Below are 23,324 nucleotides of genomic sequence, written 5' to 3'. Positions count from 1 at the left end.
TGGGCCAAAGCAGAATCCAGACACCCCCGAACACTGTGATTCGAGTCTCTCATCTGGCCAGAAACCGAGTTTAACGCCCCTGTGGTGTTGCCGAGTGCCCCATCCCCCATCCTCTGGAAGCTTCATGCTCTTTATAAACAGGGCCAGTGTTTGCTCTGCGCTGGAGCCTGATGACCCTTTGGAGCATGCTCTGCTGTGCTGCTAAATCCGGCTGGCTGCCGGGCACGCCTCGGCTGGGAGAACGTGAGCTCCCTGGTGGTGCTATTCCCGGTGGCCCAGCCTGCTCCTGCGTGGGGTGAAGTCATTCCTGCCGCTGTGTTGTGCATTGCTGACATTCCGGCCCTGCATGGTCCTGTCTTACCGAACGCCGCAGCCCTGCCAGCATGCGCCCTGGAGCAAGCCGCTTCGGGAGCCGGGGAGCTGTGGGAAATGCTGTCTTCACCAACAGCGCAGCTGCAGTGACAGAGCCCAGGGTGAGCACTTCCCCGGTGGGGTAGACCACAAGGCGGGCTCCGGGCAGGGAGTGAGGGTATTCATGGATAATCTGCTTCTGGGATACTCATTACTCAGTACAAGGTGCACAGATATTAACCGTTAATGCATTTACCCTCGTGCCCCCGGGAGGTAGGTCAGGGTCATTATCCCCATTTCACAGATGGGAAAACTGAGGCACGGACCAGCCGGGACTTGCCTAGGCTCACACAGGCACCTGGCAGAGCTCGCAATGGAAACTAACCTGAAAAGATTCAGAGTGCACCCGTCCTTCCCCGTAATGGGCAAGTACAACCTGTGGCCGATGCACCCCAGCTTGTGGCTCGGACGGAGATGGAGCACTGCATGCATCCTTAATGAGGGCAGTTCCAGGCCATGCTGACGCCATGGGCCACCCCAGCGAAACCTGGGAGCAGATGGTGCTGCGGTGAGGTTAGCGGGGGAAGGGTTTTGGAGAGGCATTTTAGGGGCACAGGGGCAGGGAGAGAAGCAGGCAGAGCTTAGGGCACGACCCAGGGAGTGGGACATGGGCTGAGACGGAGGTATGGACAGAGCGGTGGCACCATTGCGTTCCCAAGCCGTCCGGGGGAGCGCTCTGCCCCGGACGGTCAGTGTGCTGTAGCCTGGGGTGAGGAGCCTTGGCAGGGGGCGCTTTACACCTGGTCGGTGCAGGCTATGCCTCACCCCGGGCTGGGATCACCTGTGTTGGGTCAGCTTGAACCCAAACAAAGAGCCCCGGTTTGGTATGAGAATGGCGATGTGAGCAGTGCTCGGGCTGGTGCCGTGTGCTCCAGTGCTGGGGCGCCTCGCGCCAGCACACTTGTGAAAGTCCGTTCCCTGTCACGTTGTATTATGGGCTGTAACACTCGGGGGGTGGGGGGGGTCCTGCGGGGTCTTGTGCACTCCAGGGTCTGTGAGAAGGGCTCGAGGGGAAGGGAGGCAGTGTGGCCTAGTGGCTAGAGCTCTGGACGGGGATTCAGGAGACCTGGGGTCTGTTCCCAGCTCTGCCACTGGCCTGCTGGGTGACCTTGCAAGTCACTTCCCCTCTGTGTGTCTGTGTCCCCACCTGCTTTAATGGCACTGCCCTGCTTTGCAAAGTGCTTTGAGCTCTCTGGATGAAGAGCACTGTATAAGAAGTTAGCTGTTATTAGCTGCCGTTATGGACCCTGCACAGCACTGGTTGCATCTGAGCCATCTCCATTGCAGCCGCAGGCCTGCGTGGGAACCGAGCAGGGGCCCCTCCCTACGCCAGGCTTCTAGCCTTGCTTGAACTCGGTTTCTGCTAGAGACGGGCATGACTCCAGAGCCAAATGCCCGAAGAGGAGGCTGGAGCCTGGGCGGTTTTGAGAACACATTTAAAGCCCTTGGTTTCTGCCTGCATGGCTGGTCACTCCTGTCTGACCCCAGCGTAGCTGGAACTGTACACGTAACCCCGATGCAGATGCAGGCTCAGCGTTGTCTTGCTCAGCTGTGCCAGGACCTGTCGGCGCTGAATAGCTTCACACGAAGGGGAGCCTGCCTGGACTCTCCCATGTGCAGGGCTGAGCTTCGTGTACGTGCACAGAACCCGTTCACTGCCGCTGGGGTGCTGGCAGCGGGCTGGCCTGGCAGAGTGGGGAGGCAGGCCTGGCCCTGGATCCAGCCCCATCTCAGTGGGAAGCTTTCCGCTTTTGCCATGCGGATACTGCTGCAAAAGGCACGGACTGTCCCAGCCAAGGGGGCGGCTGGAGGAGGAGTGGAGGAGGAGTGGAGGAGCGCTGCTGGCTTCCCTTGCTCAGGGACTGGCAGCCTAGGGAGGTGGCCCTGGCGTAGGGAGCCCCCCTGTTGCTCTGATAGCTGCGTCCCTCCCAGGGGGCCAGGAGGGCGGCGTTGGGCTCCTCAGCCAGAGCACCTCGGTGGGGTCGCAATAGGGGGAAAGTGGGAGCGTGGAGGAGCCCTTCCTCAGCTGCCCCCGCCCCCCAGAACGAGCAGGTGGAGCTGACGGTTGTCCCTCCCACCAGCCCAACCCAGGAACTTGGGGACTTAGGCCAGGGCCAGACCGGCACTTTGCTGGGGACTGGAGGGGAGCGTTTAATGGGAGATGCAGCCTGCGAAGACTACAAGCCCCAGCATGCTGTGCGGCAGGGCCGCTCTCACTGAGGAGGAATGTTGCATGCTGGGCCCTGTAGTCTCCCTGGGCATCCCTATGTCCCTGTAATCAGCAGGGTTGCTGGCCCTCGCTCTGGGTGCCTCCGTATAACAGCAGCCCCCAGCATGGGCCCTTTGGCAGCGCAGGAGTCCTGCCCTGGCCCCACACTGGGTCCCCGGGGAACCGGCTGCTCCTGGGCACCCCCGAACCGCGAGGCCGGCGTGATTCGCGGCCCCTCTCTCTTGTTCGAAGGTTTTGCAGGGCAAGTCCTCCCGCCTGGGCCCCAGAGCTGGCTGCACTGGGGACGCCTCGGGCGTGAGGCTGGTCCCTGCTGATTGCTGCCCAGAGAGAGCCCCCTGGGCGTTCCGGAGACTTCGTTTTGACCTGCTAAAAGTGAAATCGAAAACCCAACCTCTCCAAACCGCTGTCCCCGGGCTGCGCCCCCAGGGCGGCACCGTCGTGTCTTCCTTGGTCAGTCGCTTGCCTGGGGTAAATTCAGCCAGGGTCAGATGTGTGGGTGGTGCTGAGATCTGAGCGGGCTCAGACATGCAGCAGGCCAGGCCAGCCGGTGGAGTGAACTGGACGGATGGGAGCCGCGGGGCTGCAGGCGGCCTGGGGGATTCGGTGCCCGTGACTGTGAAGCCCTGTGCTCAGGAAGAGGGAACAGGCAGCAGGCGAGGGGGCAGAAAGGGAGCTGAGCAGCCTTGCCCATTGCGTTCAAGTGAGGGGCTGTTTGGTCTCCCAGGCAGGACTGTTTGGTGCAGCTCCGCTCCGGGGATGATGTGGATTGGGCCAGGCAGGCTGGGGGACGGGTGTCTAACTTGATCTTTAGTGGGTCCCATCGGGAGAGTTCTGTGAGTCTCTGAGTTATTTAATATTCCCCAGTTGCTGAGGATGGGGGCGTAGAAGCACCTGGGAGAGGCGGTATCCAGGGGCCTCTCTCCCTTCCTAGGTGATAATGGGAGGCCAGTCACTGTACCCCATGGGGTCTCCTCCCCCGATATCTGGGGAGTGGCGCGCTTGTTTGCAGTCAGCCAGCTTCATGCTCTGTGCTCTGGAAATGGCTCTCTGTAACCCGAGCTGCATTTCTGCCATGCCCTTTGAGAGGGCCTCTGGATGTGCACTGGGCTTTTCATTAGCAGGCTGGGCCTGGCTTTGCCAGCCAGCAGCCCGCGTCTCCCCGGCTCGCAGGCTCTGTGAGAACACATGCGCTTTGCAGTGCACGGCCAGCAGTAGGACGGGGAGAGGGGAGCCGGGCTAAGCCCAGATCCCTGCCTGAGAAGTGCCCTGTCATGCCGCTTGCTTTCCAGCAGCTGCTGGCAGCCTCTTCCTGACACCCGATTACAGCACAGAGCCAGCTGATCACTGAGCCGGTGCTGGGACAAGCTGGTTTTCCTTTGGATTATCACTGGCCCTGCATCGTGTATTCTCCAGCCACTCTAATGCGCCAGGCATTGTGAGAATCTAATCGCTTACGCGCTGGGCACCCAGCTGCAGCGAGCCGTGACCAGAGCCTGGGAAGCCGGTACAGGGACTGCACCCAGCCAGGTAGGAGCTGCAGCCGTCTGTTTGCACTGCTCGAGGTCTCAGTATTGGCACCGTAACCCCCCGTCTCCCCACCCAGGGAGTGACAGGTGGCCTGTGTACGTGTTCTATACAGCACTGTGTACGTATTCCTACCAGGACGGGGTGTGCTATGGGAGGATCGTACGTGTCTGCGTTGCAATGGGGCACAGAGCTTTCCTCTCGTGTTCCCTGTTCCAACCCGGCCCAGGTCTGTAGGGATCCAGCGTCGGTCTCGTTTCCCATTATTGCGCAGTGCCCCGAGTTGTCGATGTCGGCGCATCTCCCGGTGGGTGGCGGGGATGTCCTCCTCACAGCCCTCCCCAGCCGCAGCGCTAACTGTCCGATTGAGCAGCGTGGGCGAGAATGGGATCTGGCCCATTTCAGCTGGGGAGAGGGTGGTTTTATGGAGAAGTTACAGGGCTGGGTTCTGTAATCACTGAAACTGACCCTAGAGAAATGACTCAAAACCCTACCGAATGGGACTGGGGCCGATCTCCGGTTAGCAGGGGATTTGAAAGGTTCCCATTTTCCTAGCTTCTCTAGGCCGTTCCCATCAGGGATCTTCTGAGGTGGCTGCTGGTCCTGGATAGGGGCTCTAGGGCTGGCAGGCTGGCATCTTCCCCCACAGCTCAAGGCATGTTTTAAACACAACAGTGTTCACACAACGAGCATTCGTATTTAGCAACCTGCCCCCCAGCTCCAGTCATGCTGATGGCACAGCAACCAGGGGGGTGTAAAGCGAGGGGCCCGCTCCCCTGCGGATGGGGTCATGCTTGCCTGCCTTCCCACCACCACACCCACTCAGGCTGCTCTTGTGCTGATGGCCATCCTGCCCCCAGCCGCCAGGCACCTCTGCCGGGCTCCCCGCTCTAGATGGCAGGCCAAGGAGACTGAGGCTGCTGCAGGGTGGGGCTCGTTTGGAGGGCCAGCTCCAAACACCAAACCATTGTGCAGTGGCTGCTCAATGCCCCCCACCCCCCAGCGTTGGGAGAAGGGTCTCTGGCCCCCCAGCACCCCCCTCTCTGCGGGCAGAAGCTGTATAAATAGTGCCCGCAGGATACTATTTCGGCTCTAGCCCTTCCCAGGATGCCTCCCAAGAGTTATGTGAACAAGTGTTAAAAATAACACCCCAAGCCCTGTCTGAATGCTGGAGTTGCTTCAGACTGAGCAGAACCGGGCGACCGTTCCATAGACAGCAGACCTGGTCCCTGGGCATGGGGGACCAGGCAGGACCCCACGGGCTTTTCTGCTCTGACTGCTCAATCTCCCCAAGGGGGCTATCGAGGGCATCGGCTCGCCAGGCCCACCACTGGCCTGTGGGACTGGGAGTATTTGCCAAAAAGCAAAGGACCTCGCCCAGAACAAGCTGGGTTTTATTTCCGAGCTCTGACGTGAGGGACAGGCGTTTCTAGGAAGGATCAGACGCGGGCTCCACCCAGCACTGTCCTGCCTCTACAGTGCAGCACCTGATGCTTCCGAGGAGGGTGCAAGAACCCTGCAGCAGTGGACTTGAGAGAATCTGTCCCCCACGTTAGGTCTCCCCTGATCCCAAATAGTTAGAGACGGGTTTAGACCCTGAAGTATGAGGATTAATGTCCCTACCACGACTCCTTCTTTGCAGTAGCTTGATAGCTCTGGATATTCTTGCTAGCCATAGACAGACATAGTCCTGAGAGCAAAGGGTTAACCCTGGGTCAGGGTCCCTCACTCTGGCTGACTTTTCCCTGCTATGGTGCAGGGGCTCCTGGGCTCAAGGGGAGCATTGTGTGCTGGGAGGTGTAGTCTCTGCTGGCCGCACTTCCCTAATTCTCCGGCGCGAGTGAGGCCCGGGCTGCTTGTCAGCACAGACAGGACAGAGTTTGGGCACCTGTGTTTGCACGTGACTCTGCAGCGAGAGGCGCGTCAGCACTTCCGTTGTGACCCCCCAGACAACAGCGGTTCCTACCCGGTGCAGCTTGTGTGTGGGGCATTCCTGCCGTGCTGGGGTCCGGTGGCGGCTTTGCTGCAGAGGGGGTCAGGCCTGGCTGCGGTCTCGGAACACGGCAGATTCAGAAAGACGCTTGTTATTGGAAGTCGCTATGAAATGGAAGAGTGACGCTAACAGGGCTAGAAATTGCTCTAAAAACCTCTGGACTCACTGGTGCCATTTCCCCATGGGTGCCACAGGGGCACCGATTGTCACACGCCCTAGGGAGCTGCAGGCCTAAAGGCATCAACGTTTATAACCCTAAACGTCCCTCAGCCAGGGCCAAATGAAATATCCTGGCAAAGAGTTCTGCCCAGCCTTGTTCTGAGATAGAGCAACAGACCCACGCATGTGTCTGGCTCCCCCTCCCATCCTTAGTCACCCTGCTTGGCACTCCCTCGCCCTCAGCCCCCCCGTTGTGCATTTGGTTGGCGTCCTGTTTTCCTGGCACTGTGATTAAAGATCCCAGGGCAGGTTTTGCCCGAGTTGGAGTGTGAACCCCAATGTCTTGGACATATTCCAACATGGGCAATTCCATACATTTCCTCTGCGGTTTCAGCTGGCCACAGAAGTCACTTCCTGGCCTGAACTGAGCGGCCTTGTTGCTGTGCGTTGTGACACATCTGCAGTGCTTCACCCTAAAGGTGGCTGCGTTTTAGGTTGGGTTTGGGATTTCTGTTCCTTACGTGTCCCTCACCTGCTTCTCCAGCTGGCTGTGAAGCTTCGCTAAGGTCTGAAAAGTAACTGAGATGAAAGTCCGTCATGGAAATGTAAAATACCTTCGTGTCTGATTCTGCTGGGGACTGGCTGGGAGGCAGGATAACCTGTCCCAGCCTTTAAGCCCTGCATCTGCTGGCCTAGCTGCTGCTGACCTCCAGCACAGGGTCTCTCCGTCCCTCAGAAGGGCTCTCCTTTCTCTGCCATTCTCAGCACTGGGCATCACGTAAGGCAATGTTCTCGCTCTGCCAGGAGCACTGTCACTGTCAGCAGACACGAGCCTGTGGACCCTGGGAATCTCTCTGCTGGGAGGTCCCCTGAAAGGGAGGTGGTGTGGTGTAGTTAAAGCTAGAGGAGCTCTATTAGGCTCCCGTTTACTTCAGACCATTTCTCTAGTTTGTCCAGAGCATTTTGAATTTTAATCCTATCCTCCAAAGCATTTACAACCCCTCCCAGCTTGGTGTCGTCTGCAAACTTTATAAGTGTACTCTCTAAGCCATTATCTAAATCATTGCTGAAGACATTGAACAGAACTGGACCCAGAACTGATCCCTGCGGGACCCTACTCGATAAGCCCTTCCAGCATGACTGTGAACCACTGGTAACTACTCTCTGGGAATGGTTTTCCAACCAGTTCTGCAACCACCTTATAGTAGCTCCACCTAGGTTGCATTTCCCTAGTTTGTTTATGAGAAGGTCCTGCGAGACAGTATCAAAAGCCTTACTCAAGTCCGGATATACCACGTCTACCGCTTCCCCACATCCACAAGGCTTGTTACCCTGTCAAAGAAAGCTCTCAGGTTGGTTTGACACGATTTGTTCTTGACAAATCCATGCTGACTTATCACCTTATTATCTTCTAGGTGTTTGCAAATTGATTGCTTAATTATTTGCTCCATTATCTTTCCAGGTACTGAAGTTAAGCTGCCTGGTCTGTAATTCCTCGGTTTGTCCTTATTTCCCTTTTTATAGATGGGCACTAGATTTGCCCTTTTCCAGTCCTCTGGAATCTCTCCCGTCTTCCATGACTTGTCGAAGATTTTAATTGCCAATGGCTCAGATACCCTCAGTCAGCTCCTTGAGTATTCTAGGATGCATTTCCTCAGGCCCTGGTAACTTGAAGACATCTAAGTTGCCTATGTAACTTTTAACGTGTTCTTTCCCTATTTTAGCCTCTGATGCTATCTCATTATCACTGGCATTCACTGTTAGATGTCCAACCGCTACTAACCTTTGTGGTGAAAACTGAAACAAAAAAGTCATTTAGCATGTCTGCCATTTCCACATTTTTCCGTTATTGTTTCTTCCCCCCCGCCCCCGCCTCCCTGTCCTTGGGCTTCCTCATTCTTCTAATGTATTTGTAGAATGTTTTCTTGTCTCTAGCTAGTTTAATCTCATTTTGTGCTGTGGCCTCTCGAATTTTGTCCCTACATACTTGTGCTATTTGTTTGTATTCATCCTTAGTGATTTGGCCTAGTTTCCACTGGACTAGGACCCTCCTAGCCTTCACCACCGTGGTTTTCAAGACCATCTCATGATGTTTTGGGGGGCCTGACTCCTGGGTTTTGAGTTCCTGGGATTGTGCTGACACCGAATTGCCACTCCATAGCGGAAGCACGGCCTCCTGGAGCTAGGTGTCACCATGGGAAGCCTGGTAAACTCTGGGCAGGTCACGTTACTGCATGTGTGTGAGCGACCTGCACTTTGCCTGGCCCCTCTGCAGCTGTGCCCGTGTTAGCACTCCTAGCCCCGGGGATGGGAACTGATGAGTGCCTGGCTGGGAGACGGCCCAGGAAATCGCAGCAGCATCGCTCATTCCCTCGCCAAGTTTCTCAAGGTTTTGCAGGTTGGCGACTCCTTATCTGAAGAGACACATTTTTGCTCCCCCTCAAACTTCTTATGAAAGTCAGAGTAAAACGGGACCAGTCCTAGCACTGCTAAGCCTGGCTGGTTAGTTGTGCGTGCACATCGGGAGGTAGCAGAGAACAGCTGACCTTGAAGGGCCCGGGGGTGGAGGGAACAAGACTGTCTGTGCTTTAGACTGGAATCGAATGTTCAATGCCTGCAACCCACCGCCTGAGAAATGGGGCTCGTTGCTGTAGTGCACCTCTCAGGCAACCCCTGATGGGCAGACTAGCCTGGGGGGCGGCTGGGCGCTGACGTGTCCTGGGGGGTTTCTGTTTCTGCCATGGGCAGCTGCGCGGTGACTGAGAAGGCAGTGATCTGCTCTGGAGTCTGTGTACAAATGTTCCTTCCATAGTCTGGGGCCAGTCACTCAGCTCTCCTTCCCCGAGACAGTGCTGGGAAGGGGGGCCGTGGTGGGCTAACTCCAGTGGCCTCTGGTCACGTGTCCTCCCTGCTGATTCATCCAAAGCCAGCTGGCGGATTTGTGTATTAGAATAGATGCACAGAGTCATGGGTTCCAGAGCCAGAAGGGACCATTGTGATCATCTGGTCTGACCTCTGGCATAGCACAGGCCAGAGACCTGCCCTGAAATAATCCCTAGAGCCGATCTGTTAGAAACACAGCCAATCCTGATTTCAAAGTTGTCAGAGCTGGAGAATCCACCATGTCCCTTGGTAAACTGTTCCAATGGTTAATTATGCCCACTGCTAAAAATTTACACCTTATTTTCAGTCTGAATTTATCTAGCTTCAATGTCCAGCCATTGAATCGTGTTTAGACCTTTTGCTGCTAGATTGCACAGCCCAGTATTAAATATTTTGTTTCCCATGTAGTTACTTGTAGATTGTGATCAAGTCTCCCTGTAACCTTCTGTCACGGAGTCCCTGGGCGATGCTCTGGAACTGCTCCCCATGAAGCCAGTCAGTAAAACAGAGGTTTATTAGACAACACGAACATGGTCTAAAACAGAGCTTGCAGGTGCAGAGAACAGGACCCCTCAGCTGGGTCCATTTTGGGGGGCAGTGAGCCAGACAACCACGTCTGCACTTCACTCCTCGTCCCCAGCCAGCCCCAAACTGAAACTCTCTCCAGCCCCTCCTCCTCCTCTGGGCTTTGTCCCTTTCCCCGGGCCAGGAGGTCACCTGATTCCTTTGTTCTCCAACCCTTTAGCTCTCACCTTGCAGGGGGGAAGGGCCAGGCCATCAGTAGCCAGGAAACAGGGTGTCGGCCATTCTCTGTGTCCAGATCCCTGCACACACCTGCCCCCTAGGGCTCTGCAGTGATCATACACCCTTACCCCACCCCCTAGATACTTAAGAACTGCCTAGGGGAAACTGAGGCACCCCCACACTATTCAGAGGAGCCATTAAGAACAGTCCCACTTCATCACACCTTCTCTTTGGTGAGGTAAATAGATTGAGCTCTTCGAGGCCATCACTGTGAGGCAGGTTTTCCCATCCTTTAACCATTCTCATGGATCTTCTCTGACCCCCTCCGATTTATCAACATCCTCCTTGGATTGTGGGTGCCGGACCTGGACCCAGGTTTCCAGCAGTGGTTGCACCAGTGCCAGGTACAGAGGGAAAATCACCTCCCTGCTCATTCGCAAAATCAGCCTTTTTGGCCACAGCGTCACACTGGGCGCTTGCGTTCAGCTGATTTTCCACCACGAACCCCCACTCTTTTTCAGAGTCCCTGCTTCCCAGGATAGAGCCCCCCTCCTGTAAGAATGGCCTATGCTCTTTGTTCCTAGATACATACATTTACATTTAGCCGTATTAAAATACATGCTGTTTGCTTGCACCCACTTTACCCCGCGATCCAGATCGCTCTGTCTCGGTGACCTGTCCTCTTCATTATTTCCCACTCCTGCAATTTTTGTGTCATCTGCAAACGTTATCAGTCATGACTAAAGCTACAATTTTGTCATGGAGGTCACAGAAGTCATGGAATCCGTGCCTTCCAGAGACCTCCGTGACGTCAGCCCAAGGCGGCTGGGAGCTGCAGGTTCCCCCCACGGCCCATGGTGCCCGGGAACGGCAGGGCACCCCCGCCGCCCGTGCTCCGGTTCAGGCGGATGGTGCCCTTGGATGAGCAGGATCTTCACTGCTGTGGTAGCAAGTCCTTTTTCTCAGCTGTTTCTCTGAACCCTCGTTGCCATCAGAAGGAAGTGGCCCTCCAGGCAGACTGTACCTACGGCCTGTCAATCCCAGCCCCCTGCGGGGCCAAGCCTGGTCAGGCCAGGCCGGGTGGGATCCTGGCTGGGTTAGGCTAGTTCATCAGGTCAGTGTGGTGTCGTGTCCCCCCCGTGAGGAGTGTAGCTGTCAGTTACAGCCCTCTGGGGGCCAGTCGGGGCCAGGCCCGGTGGGATCCTGGCCAGGTTAGGTTAATCAGCTTGGCTTGGCATGGCGTCCCCCACGTGAGGCCGCAGTTCCTGACAGGGAGCTGGTTAATGTCAGTGTCTGTGGGCAGGGACAGCGGCTTGGCCCGTTTGCTCTGGTACCTCGTAGCGTCAGGGCTGGCAGGGCTCCCAGGAGAGCAGGGAGGGCAGTAGAATATTTTCCATTCTGCTCCTCGGTGCGGGAACGAGTCTCTGGGGTAACGCCTTGCTTTGCTACAGAGGCGATCCTGCTGTCCCGGCCGAATGGTCCTCAGCACGTCCACCCAAGTCTGCCTTAATCACTGCGGACAGCACAACGGGGCGGGCCGGGTGGTGGTCTAATGGGAAGGGGTAGCTGAGACTCTGTTAATAGTCTCGCTTACTGCCGCTCGGGGGAACAGAGCCCTCCAGGGCGAGCTCTCTGCTCCCCTCAACGGAGTGACGTGCGACTCTCAGTGCAGGAGGAGGCTGGGCCCTGCTCCCAGAATGGGCACTGCCTGAGTGGCCGTCTCCTGACGCAGCATGAGCAGCGAGAGCCCAGGCCATGCACCTCATACGGGAGAGCCCCCCCAGCCCCGGGCCTTTGGAAATCATCGCCCTGACCCTGCCCTGCTGGGAAAGCAGCTGGGGGGTCATGTGCCCGGCACAATGGTTCTAGCTGCACTGGTACGTCGACCCTGGGAGCCGTGCCCAGGCCCTGCCGTGCAGTGTTAAATGCCGGGCCGTGCCGTGTCTCCGTGAGGTCTCGTCACTGCCTCCGTGAAGCGCGGCTGGGCTGGGGTCCAGCCCAGACTCCTTGGCCTTGCCAGCACAGAGCGTTTTCTGAAACGGGCCCGTTGCTGAAACGGGCCTGGTGCAGCTCAGCTGGTGCCCCGGGAGCGGGGACGTGAGTGCGGACTGGCCTCTGAGCCGGGCACGCCGAGCCGCTGGCACTGCCAGGGCTGGCTGCTCTGCGCTGCTGCCCCCGGGGAGCTGCCAGTGCTATCAGCTTTGCCCACCACTGGGGGGGTCCCACTGAAACTGCCCCTGAGCAGCCTCCGGCTGCGCTTTGGGCCTTCACATGGGGGCCAGCTGCACCGGGCGTCTCCCCAGGAGAGGAGTCCCCCTGGAGGGGTGGGGGAGGACTCAGATAATTCAGCGACGGGCGCTAGAAATCCTTCAGGAGAGCCACTCGCCCCGCAGGGCACGGGCCCCCCCTCGGCAGCTTGCCAGGAGCCTCGCAGGTGCAGCCACCCTGTGCTGACAGGGAGGCGGCCTGTCCTAGCGCATGGATGGAGAGGAAACCTCGCCTCTGCGAGCCGGGGGCTCCATGGGCCACGCGTTTCTGTGAGCGACGGGGTGGCCCTGGGCGGCATCGCGGAACTGACGGGGTTTGGCTGGCCTATAGGCAGCGGAGGAACCCCCCGCTTTAGACAGCTGCCGATTCACTTGTGGTTTCAGATTCGCGGCGTCTCTGAGCGTGAACCCTTGGCCGGGTGATGGCTGCACTGGCTGAGTGCCTGGCTGCTGCTGCTCTCCACCCCCGAGGTGGCTGCATTTCGAGGGTGCTGTTTGGATGGTGCCTGCGGAGGCCTTTGGGGTAAGTGGCACCATGGAGAACCACAAATCTTTCCTTCCAGCCCCTCCGCGGCCCTGGCCGCTCCTCTGTTCCGCACCATGGGCTGGCCAGCGCCTTCTCTGCAGGGGCTGGGCTGCCCCAGGGCTGCTCTGCGGGCAGGCGGCGATGCCAGCTCCCCCCGGCTGTTGCCAAGAGGAGAGAGCAGGAGGGGTGAGGCCGAGCAGCCGGAGCTGCAGCATCTGTCACTGCAGAAAGAAAAGGAGGACTTGTGGCACCTTCGAGACTAACCAACCAATTGAGCTTACCCAAATAAATGTGTTAGTCTGGTTCTGTGGATGAAGGGAAAAGCAGTGGATGTATTGTTTCTTGACTTTAGCAAAGCTTTTGACACGGTCTCCCACAGTATTCTTGTCAGCAAGTTAAGGAAGTATGGGCTGGATGAATGCACTATAAGGTGGGTAGAAAGTTGGCTAGATTGTCGGGCTCAACGGGTAGTGATCAATGGCTCCATGTCTAGTTGGCAGCCGGTGTCAAGTGGAGTGCCCCAGGGGTCGGTCCTGGGGCCGGTTTTGTTCAATATCTTCATAAATGATCTGGAGGATGGTGTGGATTGCACTCTCAGCAAATTTGCAGATGATACTAAACTGGGAGGAGTGGTAGATACGCTGGAGGGGAGGGATAGGATGCAGAAGGACCTAGACAAATTGGAGGATTGGGCCAAAAGAAATCTGATGAGGTTCAATAAGGATAAGTGCAGGGTCCTGCACTTAGGATGGAAGAACCCAATGCACCGCTACAGACTAGGGACCGAATGGCTAGGCAGCAGTTCTGCGGAAAAGGACCTAGGGGTTACAGTGGATGAGAAGCTGGATATGAGTCAACAGTGTGCCCTTGTTGCCAAGAAGGCCAATGGCATTTTGGGATGTATAAGTAGGGGCATTGCCAGCAGATCGAGGGATGTGATCGTTCCCCTCTATTCGACACTGGTGAGGCCTCATCTGGAGTACTGTGTCCAGTTTTGGGCCCCACACTACAAGAAGGATGTGGAGAAATTGGAGAGAGTCCAGTGAAGGGCAACAAAAATGATTAGGGGTCTAGAGCACATGACTTATGAGGAGAGGCTGAGGGAGCTGGGATTGTTTAGTCTGCAGAAGAGAAGAATGAGGGGGGATTTGATAGCTGCTTTCAACTACCTGAAAGGGGGTTCCAAAGAGGATGGCTCTAGACTGTTCTCAATGGTAGCAGATGACAGAACGAGGAGTAATGGTCTCAAGTTGCAATGGGGGAGGTTTAGATTGGATATTAGGAAAAACTTTTTCACTAAGAGGGTGGTGAAACACTGGAATGCGTTACCTAGGGAGGTGGTAGAATCTCCTTCCTTAGAGGTTTTTAAGGTCAGGCTTGACAAAGCCCTGGCTGGGATGATTTAACTGGGAATTGGTCCTGCTTCGAGCAGGGGGTTGGACTAGATGACCTTCTGGGGTCCCTTCCAACCCTGATATTCTATGAAGTCCTCCTGTTCTTTTTGCGAATACAGACTAACAGGGCTGCTACTCTGAAACCTTTCACTGCAGAGGCTTCAGCTGGGGGTGGGAGGCTGCAGGGGACCCCGAGCTGCTCCTCCCTGATGCCCCAGGGCTGACCAGAACCGGCCCTCCATCCTCCCGCCGGCCTTGCTCTCTGCACCCCCCGCCGAAGCCCCGCCGGGGGCCAGCCGGGCAGTGGGCAGGCCCGGCCCTGCGCGCCGCCCCGCGTCACAGCCGCCGCACCGGCAGCCTGGAGCTGGGATTGCGCAGATCCTCCGCAGTGCCCGGGATGCGGCGGCGGCGGCGCCTCCCCCAGGACCGCGGAGAGAGGCGAGCCCGGAGCCGGCGGGCGCCTGCCCCCGCAGCTGCCCCCGGGGGCGCAGGGACGCGGCGGCGCCTCGGGAAGGTGAGCGAGGGCGATGCCGGGGGCGCTCCTCTTGCTCGCAGATGGTTTTTAGGTCGGACGTTTTCCTGCCGAGCCCTGGCTTTTGCCAGCTCCGCGCCGGGGGCCGTGCCGGGTGCGGGGCCGGGCGGCAGTGGCACGGCGGGCTGTGGTGTCTGGACGCCCCGGCGGGCCAGTCCCGGCCCCGGCCTGGGCGCAGGACCCGGCTCCCCTTTGTCTGCCGTGGCAGCCCAGCCCGGGCTGGTTGCGGTGCTGAGCGCGGCCGTGCCCGGGCTGGGGATGCTGCGGCCGCCCGAGACAAAGGACCCAGGCTGGGGAGGGAGAGGGGGAGGGAGGCGGCCGGCCTGGGCTCGCTTTGCAGGCTGGTGCCTGGCTGGCCCACAAGCCCGGAGCTTGGAGCACGGCGGGCAGGCGCAAGCCCTGCTCCCAGCCGGAGGGATACACCCGGCTCTGCGGGCTGGGACCCTGCGCGCTGCCCGGGGGGTGCCGTCAGGAGCTGCGCTCTCCTCCGGGCTGGGAGAGGGGCCACCCGTGCACCGGTTTCCTCTTCGGGGTGGGCCGGGCCCCGTGACTGCAGCTTAGCTGCGAGCAGGTGTCGCGCCCAGTCCTCGTCTCGCTGCAGCCGCTGCAGCCAGCCAGGCGCCCCGCCACTGCCGGCCGCGGAGACGGGTGCTCCAGGCACCAGGGCGGCTCCCCTAACGCGTATGTGGTAAAAGGGGACGGACCGGGTGGAGGGAGGTTGAGATCTGAGGCCAGACAGAAGAGCAGGGGGTGAGGCGGTGCTGTAGGGTGTGAAAGGGAGGAGGAGGTAACTATAGGGGTGCAGTGGCGGGGGCTCCAGTGGGGTGCTGTGTCTATGGGGGGTGCAGTGGCAGGGGCTCCAGTGGGGTGCTGTGTCTATGGGGGGTGCAGTGGCGGGGGCTCCAGTGGGGTGCTGTCTATGGGGGGTGCAGTGGCGGGGGCTCCAGTGGGGTGCTGTGTCTATGGGGGGTGCAGTGGCGGGGGCGCCAGTGGGGTGCTGTGTCTATGGGGGGTGCAGTGGCGGGGGCGCCAGTGGGGTGCTGTGTCGGTGGGGGGTGCAGTGGCGGGGGCTCCAGTGGAGTGCTGTGTCTATAGGGGGTGCAGTGGCGGGGGCTCCAGTGCAGTGCTGTGTCTATGGGGGGTGCAAGGGGGATGCAGTGGCGGGGGCTCCAGTGAGATGCTGTGTCTATGGGGGGTGCAGTGGTGGGGGCTCCAGTGCAGTGCTGTGTCTGTAGGGGGTGCAGTGGCGGGGGCTCCGGTGGAGTGCTGTGTCTATGGGGGGTGCAGTGGTGGGGGCTCCAGTGCAGTGCTGTGTCTGTAGGGGGTGCAGTGGCGGGGGCTCCAGTGAGATGCTGTGTCTATGGGGGGTGCAGTGGCGGGGGCTCCAGTGAGATGCTGTGTCTATGGGGGGGTGCAGTGGCGGGGGCTCCAGTGAGATGCTGTGTCGGTGGGGGGTGCAGTGGCGGGGGCTCCAGTGGAGTGCTGTGTCTATGGGGGGTGCAAGGGGGGTGCAGTGGCGGGGGCTCCAGTGAGATGCTGTGTCTATGGGGGGTGCAGTGGCGGGGGCTCCAGTGGAGTGCTTTGTCTATAGGGGGTGCAGTGGCGGGGGCTCCAGTGGAGTGCTGTGTCTATGGGGGGTGCAGTGGCGGGGGCTCCAGTGAGATGCTGTGTCTACGGGGGGTGCAGTGGCGGGGGCTCCAGTGCAGTGCTGTGTCTATGGGGGGTGCAGTGGCGGGGGCTCCACTGGAGTGCTGTGTCTGTAGGGGGTGCAGTGGCGGGGGCTCCGATGGAGTGCTGTGTCTATGGGGGGTGCAGTGGCGGGGGCTCCAGTGAGATGCTGTGTCTATGGGGGGGTGCAGTGGCGGGGGCTCCACTGGAGTGCTGTGTCTATGGGGGGGGTGCAGTGGCGGGGGCTCCACTGGAGTGCTGTGTCTATGGGGGGGTGCAGTGGCGGGGGCTCCACTGGAGTGCTGTGTCTATGGGGGGGTGCAGTGGCGGGGGCTCCACTGAAGTGCTGTGTCTATGGGGGGGGTGCAGTGGCGGGGGCTCCAGTGGTGTGCTGTGTCTATGGGAGGTGCAGTGGCGGGGGCTCCAGTGAGATGCTGTGTCTATAGGGCATGCAGTTGCATGAGGTTATAGGGGATGCGCAAGTCAGTAGCTTTTCTCCCCTCGACAGCAGGTATGAGATGTGCTAAAGTACAGGTGACCTGAGTTGAGCAGCCGTACCACACTCACAAAGTCACTCCCCAGTTAGCCAGCTCGGCTGAGCTCTAGGGCAGCTCATTTCAGGGATCGCCAAAGGGTGGTTTAGATACAACACCATGAGATCTGCAGGCTTGGAAGGGCAGGGATGGGGCAGGCTCAGTTTGTCAGTGCTGTGGAGGAGCTGAGAGTGCGAACAGCAGCAGAAGGGGCTGCAGGTCAGGAGTGAGGTGCCTTCCAAGTTGCATGTGGGGCTCAGGGCTGGAAGAGTAGGGGGGCTGCTGTGTCAGAGTGGAGGCTTGAGGAGCAGTGGCAGAGGTGGGGAGGTGGAGGGAATTCAGGACTGGAAGAGCAGGGGAATTTAAATATTAAATCCTTAGCGTGACTCCCTCCAGCTTGTCTCACTGTGTTCATCAAGTGTGTCGGGACTCTCCCTAGCGGGAACACGGTTTGGCTGAGGCTGGAATTGTCCTCAGCACAACCTTTTGTGCAGCAGTTTTCTGGAAGGACCATTTTATTTCTGCAAGTCCTTGGTCAGTCAGTCTGTCTGTCTGTCTCTCTCTCTGTCTCTCTCGTCCCATGTGGTCCTGTCTTTTAAACCTGGGGAGCAAGACAAAGCCAGAGCATCTGTTCAGGACAGCAGAGGGGAAGAACATGGATTCATACAAAAGTATGTGGGAGAGAATTAGTTCTCACCAAAGCTTTAGGCCCATAAATTAAAATGGCATCAGGGCATTTAACCTCCTGGACTGCGAACATCCTCCCATCGCAAACCTGAACCCCATGCCAGGAACTCAAACCTCTGTGTGTCCCCCGTCCTCTTTCACGATCCTGAGGGACCCTGCTGCGGGATATGCACCTGCAGGAGGGAGCTAGGGAGAACTTGGGTTAGGGTACATGCATCTGCCTGTGTCTGCATCAAGGAGCCAGAGGAGAAAACGGGCAGCAGGACACGCAGCAGCTGTGTCTGCCTTGAGGAGGTGGCATACCTACTTCGGGGCACCGCCACGTCTCGGGAAGCTGGGGACAATTTGCATCAGGTGTATGCGATTCTCTGCATGAGGAGACTGAGGCAGATCCTGCAGCGGTCACAGCCCTGGGGAGAGCTTGCGCCCTGACACGCAGGCTGGCTGGGCCTTGTTCGTGTCGCTTGGACTGCACTAGTTGTTAAGCACTGAAAGCACAAAGCCACAGTCCCTGCCTGAGATGCCTGAAGTCTAAAGGAGAGGCAGGATCAGGTGGGCACTGGAGAGACTTTAGGAATCATTAGCTTTAAAGAAATCCTGCAAATACCGCGTAGGCCCTGGTGTAGGCTACACAGTTCCTGCTGCACAGCCTCGTTAGTGCCTTGAGATAGGACGTTAGAGAGAATGGGGCATGGGTCACTGGCAGGTTTAAACTGGCGTCCATGGTGGAGTCTCTGTCACGTGAAGTCTGTAAATCATGGTTTGAGGATGTCAGTAACTCAGCCAGAGGTTCGGGGTCTGTTATTGGAGGGGGTGGGCGAGGTTCTGTGGCCTGTGATATGCAGGAGGTCACACTAGGGGATCATGATGGTCCCTTCTGGCCTTTGAGTCTGTGCAGCATGGTCTCTGGGCGAGGCCTGTCAGTGATTGCATGGCAGGAGATGCAGATGCCCAGGAGAACATGTCTGCCTGTGCCGGTATTCCTGCCCTTCACGCGTGATCTCACGGGTACTTCGGTGGCCAGGTCCCTGCCCCATGGCTTTTACAGTCTCGCTTAGAGCCAGGTTCAACAGAAAAGACCGTGTCTGGGTGGGGATAGGGACAGGCGCAGGATGGGGGGTAGAAAGCCAACAGTAACCAGTGGGAGGGGGATGTTGCTTCTTGGGAGAATTCAGCTTTTCTGCCGAGTAGGTGATCAGCTTGGAACGGGGCAGCGCTGGCTGCTGGGTTAGGGCTAAAGCCAGAATCTCATTCTGGGGTTTTTCTTTAACCCTCATCCCAGCTTCTCCCGAGAGAGTCCAGCCGTCCCGACTCTTCCCCTGCTGCCCCTTAGCCCAGGCTGGAGTGCTGGGAAAAGTCAGACAAGAAGTGTTCAGATTGTCTTGGGGGGGCTCTTCTCCCCAGCCCCCACTTCGCATGCACTCCTCTTTCTAGAGAGCAAATGTTAAGCCACCTTTCCGAGGGCTGCTGGGGTCTGTGCATTCCAACTAAAATAAACCCTTTAGGACACAAAAATGGGTTTAATCAGTTCCCACAAAAGGCAAATTCTGGGCAGCTAAGAGGCCAAAAATGAGAGGGAGAGTGGGGGTAGCTGTGCTTGCCAAACATACCCCAGGGCAAATCTGTGTAGCAGGAGGGTGTCTGGCTCCTCCCTCTGGAACTGCAGCTGTCACAGGGCTGGGGTGGTGGCTTTGTCCCCTCCTGTTCTCCCAGCTAACCTCCCCTGGCTCGTCTGGCTTTGGATGGTGCTAATGCAGTCTTTGCTCTACACACAGCTTCAAAATGATGGGTTGGGCTGGAGCCTCTAGCCTGACCCCCACACCTCCCAGCATTAACCCAGTATGGCCAGCCCCAGGCATTCAGAACATCATGACTCAGGCCCCAGAAAACCATGAAACTTTACAAGATAAGGATTGGGCCTTTTTCCTTTGCCTCGTGGCTTCTGCGTCTTTAAGGGACACTCGGCTCATGTTTTCAAGCTTTTCACCACAAGAAGGAGGGTAGAAACTTTTGTTATTGGAAGCCAAGCTTCCTACATACTCACATGACTCCAGGAGCTGGGGATTTAAGAAAAACACCCAAACTGGTGAGAACTGGCAACTAGCCGCTCTCTGGCCTCCTAGAGCCATGCCTTCCCCACAGGGCCGGCCACTCTCCGACATCCCAGAGCTGGGCCTTCCCCACAGGGCCAGCCTTCCTCTGGAACATGGGTGTGATGACATACATTAAGTATCAGTGTGCAGATTGCTTTGCACAGCAGAGCCCGAGACCCTGCCCCAAAGAGCTCACCTTGCTTAGAGCCAGAGCAATGGGAGCAGACGCCAGGCCAGGGTGGGAACCTCTGGGAGGGCAGGGATGATTGGGATGGACAGTGACTGTGCAAACCAATTGTAGTCAATTGTAGAGTTCAGCCAGATAGTGACTAGCTGGGAATGGATCAGGGGCCACTGATCCTGACTCTGGCTCTGAACGCTCCTGTACTACAGAGGGCCGAAGAAAAGCTCTATGTAAAGGCCAAAGCTTGTCTCTTCCACAGCGGCTCTTGGTCCAGCACCAGATAGGACCTGGCCCAGCATGTGTCCTGTACTGCAGAGCCCGTTAGAACTGAAGCGGGTGATGCGTAGGTGACTTACACCCTCTCAGGAGCTGGGCCTGACCCTCCCAACCACGCCCAGAACCACATGCCTGAGTTAACCCTGTTCCTCGGTCCTTGCTGTTGGCATGCAGTGAAATGCCTGCACTGCAGCTGGAGCATCCCCTCCTGTCCTGCTCTGGCGCAGGACGTTATCGGGGCTCCCTGGGCGGCTGCTGCTGCAGTGGTGTGCCTGGGGGCTGGCGTTACAGGGCACTCGGGCAGAGGGGAGCAACTGGAGGCTCCTGCTTACAAGAGAGATCCTAGGTCATAGGTGTTAGAGACAGAAAAGATCACAGGGGCTGGCAAGACCACAGTCCCCATAGAACATGTCCTGGGCTTGATTCTGATGTTGGACTTGGTGTCAGCTGTGCATTAGACTAGAATAGGTGCTACGTAAGTCCCAGCCTGCGCCCTGGGAGCCCTGCACGCGGTTAGAGTGCTCTGACGCTGGACTCTGAGATCGCCCCCCGCCCCCTTTACTCGCGTGCGGGGGGGCCTACACTGCGCACACAGCTCCTGTTTGCTCTCCTGCACAGCGGTGCCGGGTGATGCTGTTTGGATGGAGATTCCAGCCACTCTGCAATGGCTGAATCAATGAGCAGTTGCGGTCTGGTTGGAATGCTCTGACCCTCAGTACTGGCAAATGTCGAACCCATTCACACCCTAGCCACTCCTCTCCCCTGGCTTGTGATCCTCTCCAGGGTGCTGGGTACCTCAAGTGTCAGGCCGGATCGGGGCCCAGCGACCCCTGCTGTCTGCTCAGTCGGTGCGTGTGGCTCAGCTGGGTGCTCTCTCTTTTCTAGAGCCACATCAAACTCTGTCGTCAAATGGCATCGGCTGCAATTGCTTCTGACCTAAACCCGTTCGGTGGCCAGTCCTTTCTCAGCTCTGCTCAGCCTGCCTTGGTCCAGAAGTGACTGCCCCTTTCCTAGTCTTGGCCTATCTCACCTGCCTAGTCCTGTCTGAATTGTACTAGGGCTGTCAAGTGATTAAAAAAATTAATTGTGACTAATCGCACGATTAATCAGGCTGTTAAACAATAACAGAATGCCATTTACTTAAATGTGTTGGATGTTCTGTACATTTTCAAATATATTGATTTCAATTACAACACAGAATACAAAGTGTACAGTCCTCACTTTATAGTTATTTTTGAATACAAGTATTTGCACTGTAAAACACCTAAAGAAATAGTAAATTTCAATTCACCTTGTACAAGTACTGCAGTGCAATCTCTTTATCATGAAAGTTGAACTTACAAATGTAGAATTATGTACAAAAACCCCCTGCCTTCAAAAACAAAGCAATGTAAAATTTTAGAGCCTGCAAATCCATTCAGTCCTACTTCTTGTTCCACCAGTTGCTCAGACAAACAAGTTTGTTTACATTTGCAGGAGATAATGCTGCCTGCTTCTTGTTTACAATGTCACCTGAAAGCGAGAACAGGCATTCTCATGGCACTGTTGTAGCTGGCATTGCAAGATATTTACGTGCCAGATGCGCTAAAGATTCATATGTCCCTTCATGCTTCAACCACCCTTCCAGAGGATGTGTCCATGTTGATAACGATCCAAAGCAGTGCGGACTGATGTATGTTCATTTTCATCATCTGAGTCAGATGCCACCAGCAGAAGGTTGATTTTCTTTTTTGGTGGTTCAGGTTCTGTAGTTTCTGCATCAGAGTGTTGCTCTTTTAAGACTTCTGAAAGCTGCTCCACACCTCGTCCCTCTCAGATTTTGGAAGGCACTTCAGATTCTTAAACCTTGGGTCGAGTGCTGTAGCTGTCTTTAGAAATCTCACATCGGTACCTTCTTTGCGTTTTGTCAAGTCTGCAGTGAAAGTGTTCTTAAAATGAACAACATGTGCTGGGTCACCATCCCAGACTGCTACAACATGAAATATGTGGCAGAATGCAAATAAAACAGAGCAGGGAACATACAATTCTCCCGCAAGGAAGTCAGTCACAAATTTAATTAACGCATTACTTTTTTAATGAGAGACATCAGCAGGGAAACATGTCCTCTTGAACGGTGGCCGAAGCATGAAGGGCATACGAATGTTTAGCAGATCTGGCACGTAAATACCTTGCAATGCTGGCTACAAAAGTGCCATGCAAACACCTGTTCTCACTTTCAGGTGACACTGTAAATAAGAAGAGGGCAGCATTAACTCCCATAAAAGTAAACAAACTTGTTTGTCTGAGCGATTGGCTGAACAAGAAGTAGGACTGAGTGGACTTGCAGGCTCTAAAGTTTTACATTGTTTTGGTTTTGATTGCAGTTATGTAACAAAAAAAAATACATTTGTAAGTTGCACTTTCACAACTAAGAGATTGCCCTACAGTACTTGTATGAGATGAATTGGTTAGTCTCTAAGGTGCCACAAGTCCTCCTTTTCTTTTTGCGAATACAGACTAACACGGCTGTTACTCTGAAAACTATTTCTTTATCATTTTTACAGTGCAAATATTTGTCATAAAAAATAATACACACTTTGATTTCAGTTACAACACACAGAATACAATATATATGAAAATGTAGAAAAACATCCAAAATATGTAATAAAGTTCAGTTGGTATTCTGTTGTTTAACAGTGCGATTAAAACGGCGATTAATCATGATTCATTTCTTTTGAATTAATCACGTGAGTTAACTGTGATTAATCGACAGCCCTAAATTGTACCCAAGGAAACATCAGTGTGGCCTGCTGCCTGGACCCTGTTGGCAAAGAGCGTGGCCTCAGATTCTCAACCCTTGTCTCTGGGGTGGAGTCGCAGCCCTGGAGATGGAAAAGCCCTACTGAGTTACAGTAGTTAATTCTGGCCTCCACAGGGCCAGGGCAGGGTTCTTCTCTGCAGGATGTTTGCCAGGTTTGGACTAGTCCGTTTTAATGACACAAGTGGAGGAGCATCCACCTCTTCCCGTGGCAGTATTGTTCTGGTTGGCCTCTGCTCTGCCATCGCCAGCTTGCAATTCTCATGCATGTTGAAACGAACGTGCTCCTGGGACCATCTCCCTGACCTCTGTGGGGTTCCTTGCCCGAGTTAGTGCTGCTCAGCAGGGGTAAAGCTTTATGTGGCTCTTTGTGTCTTCAGCAAAACGTTTCCTCTCACTCTGTTCAGTGCCTTCTTAGCCAAG

At 56.5% G+C, this 23,324-nt stretch overlaps 1 protein-coding gene across 7 annotated transcripts in view; it reads left to right on the top strand.

Annotated features, from left to right (window-relative positions):
* The first annotated feature begins 214 nt into the window (after nucleotides 1-214).
* The window catches only part of RUSC2 (RUN and SH3 domain containing 2), an 86,946-nt gene continuing 63,836 nt past the window's right edge, over nucleotides 215-23,324 (top strand). For 2 of the 7 annotated variants that reach the window (XM_074952212.1, XM_074952205.1), the window contains exon 1: nucleotides 3,842-4,168. The gene's annotated coding sequence lies outside the window, so the exon portion shown is untranslated. Of the gene's footprint in view, nucleotides 474-3,841; nucleotides 4,169-12,595; nucleotides 12,735-14,539; nucleotides 14,646-15,248; nucleotides 15,345-23,324 lie in introns of those variants that run through there. The other 5 variants (XM_074952209.1, XM_074952208.1, XM_074952207.1 and 2 more) reach the window with 5 other exon arrangements.

Source organism: Natator depressus, chromosome 5 (genome assembly GCF_965152275.1).
Source record: "Natator depressus isolate rNatDep1 chromosome 5, rNatDep2.hap1, whole genome shotgun sequence".
Taxonomy (NCBI): domain Eukaryota; kingdom Metazoa; phylum Chordata; order Testudines; family Cheloniidae; genus Natator; species Natator depressus.
The sequence above is the reverse complement of the archived record's forward strand: the minus strand, read 5'-3'. Positions and strand labels throughout refer to the sequence as shown.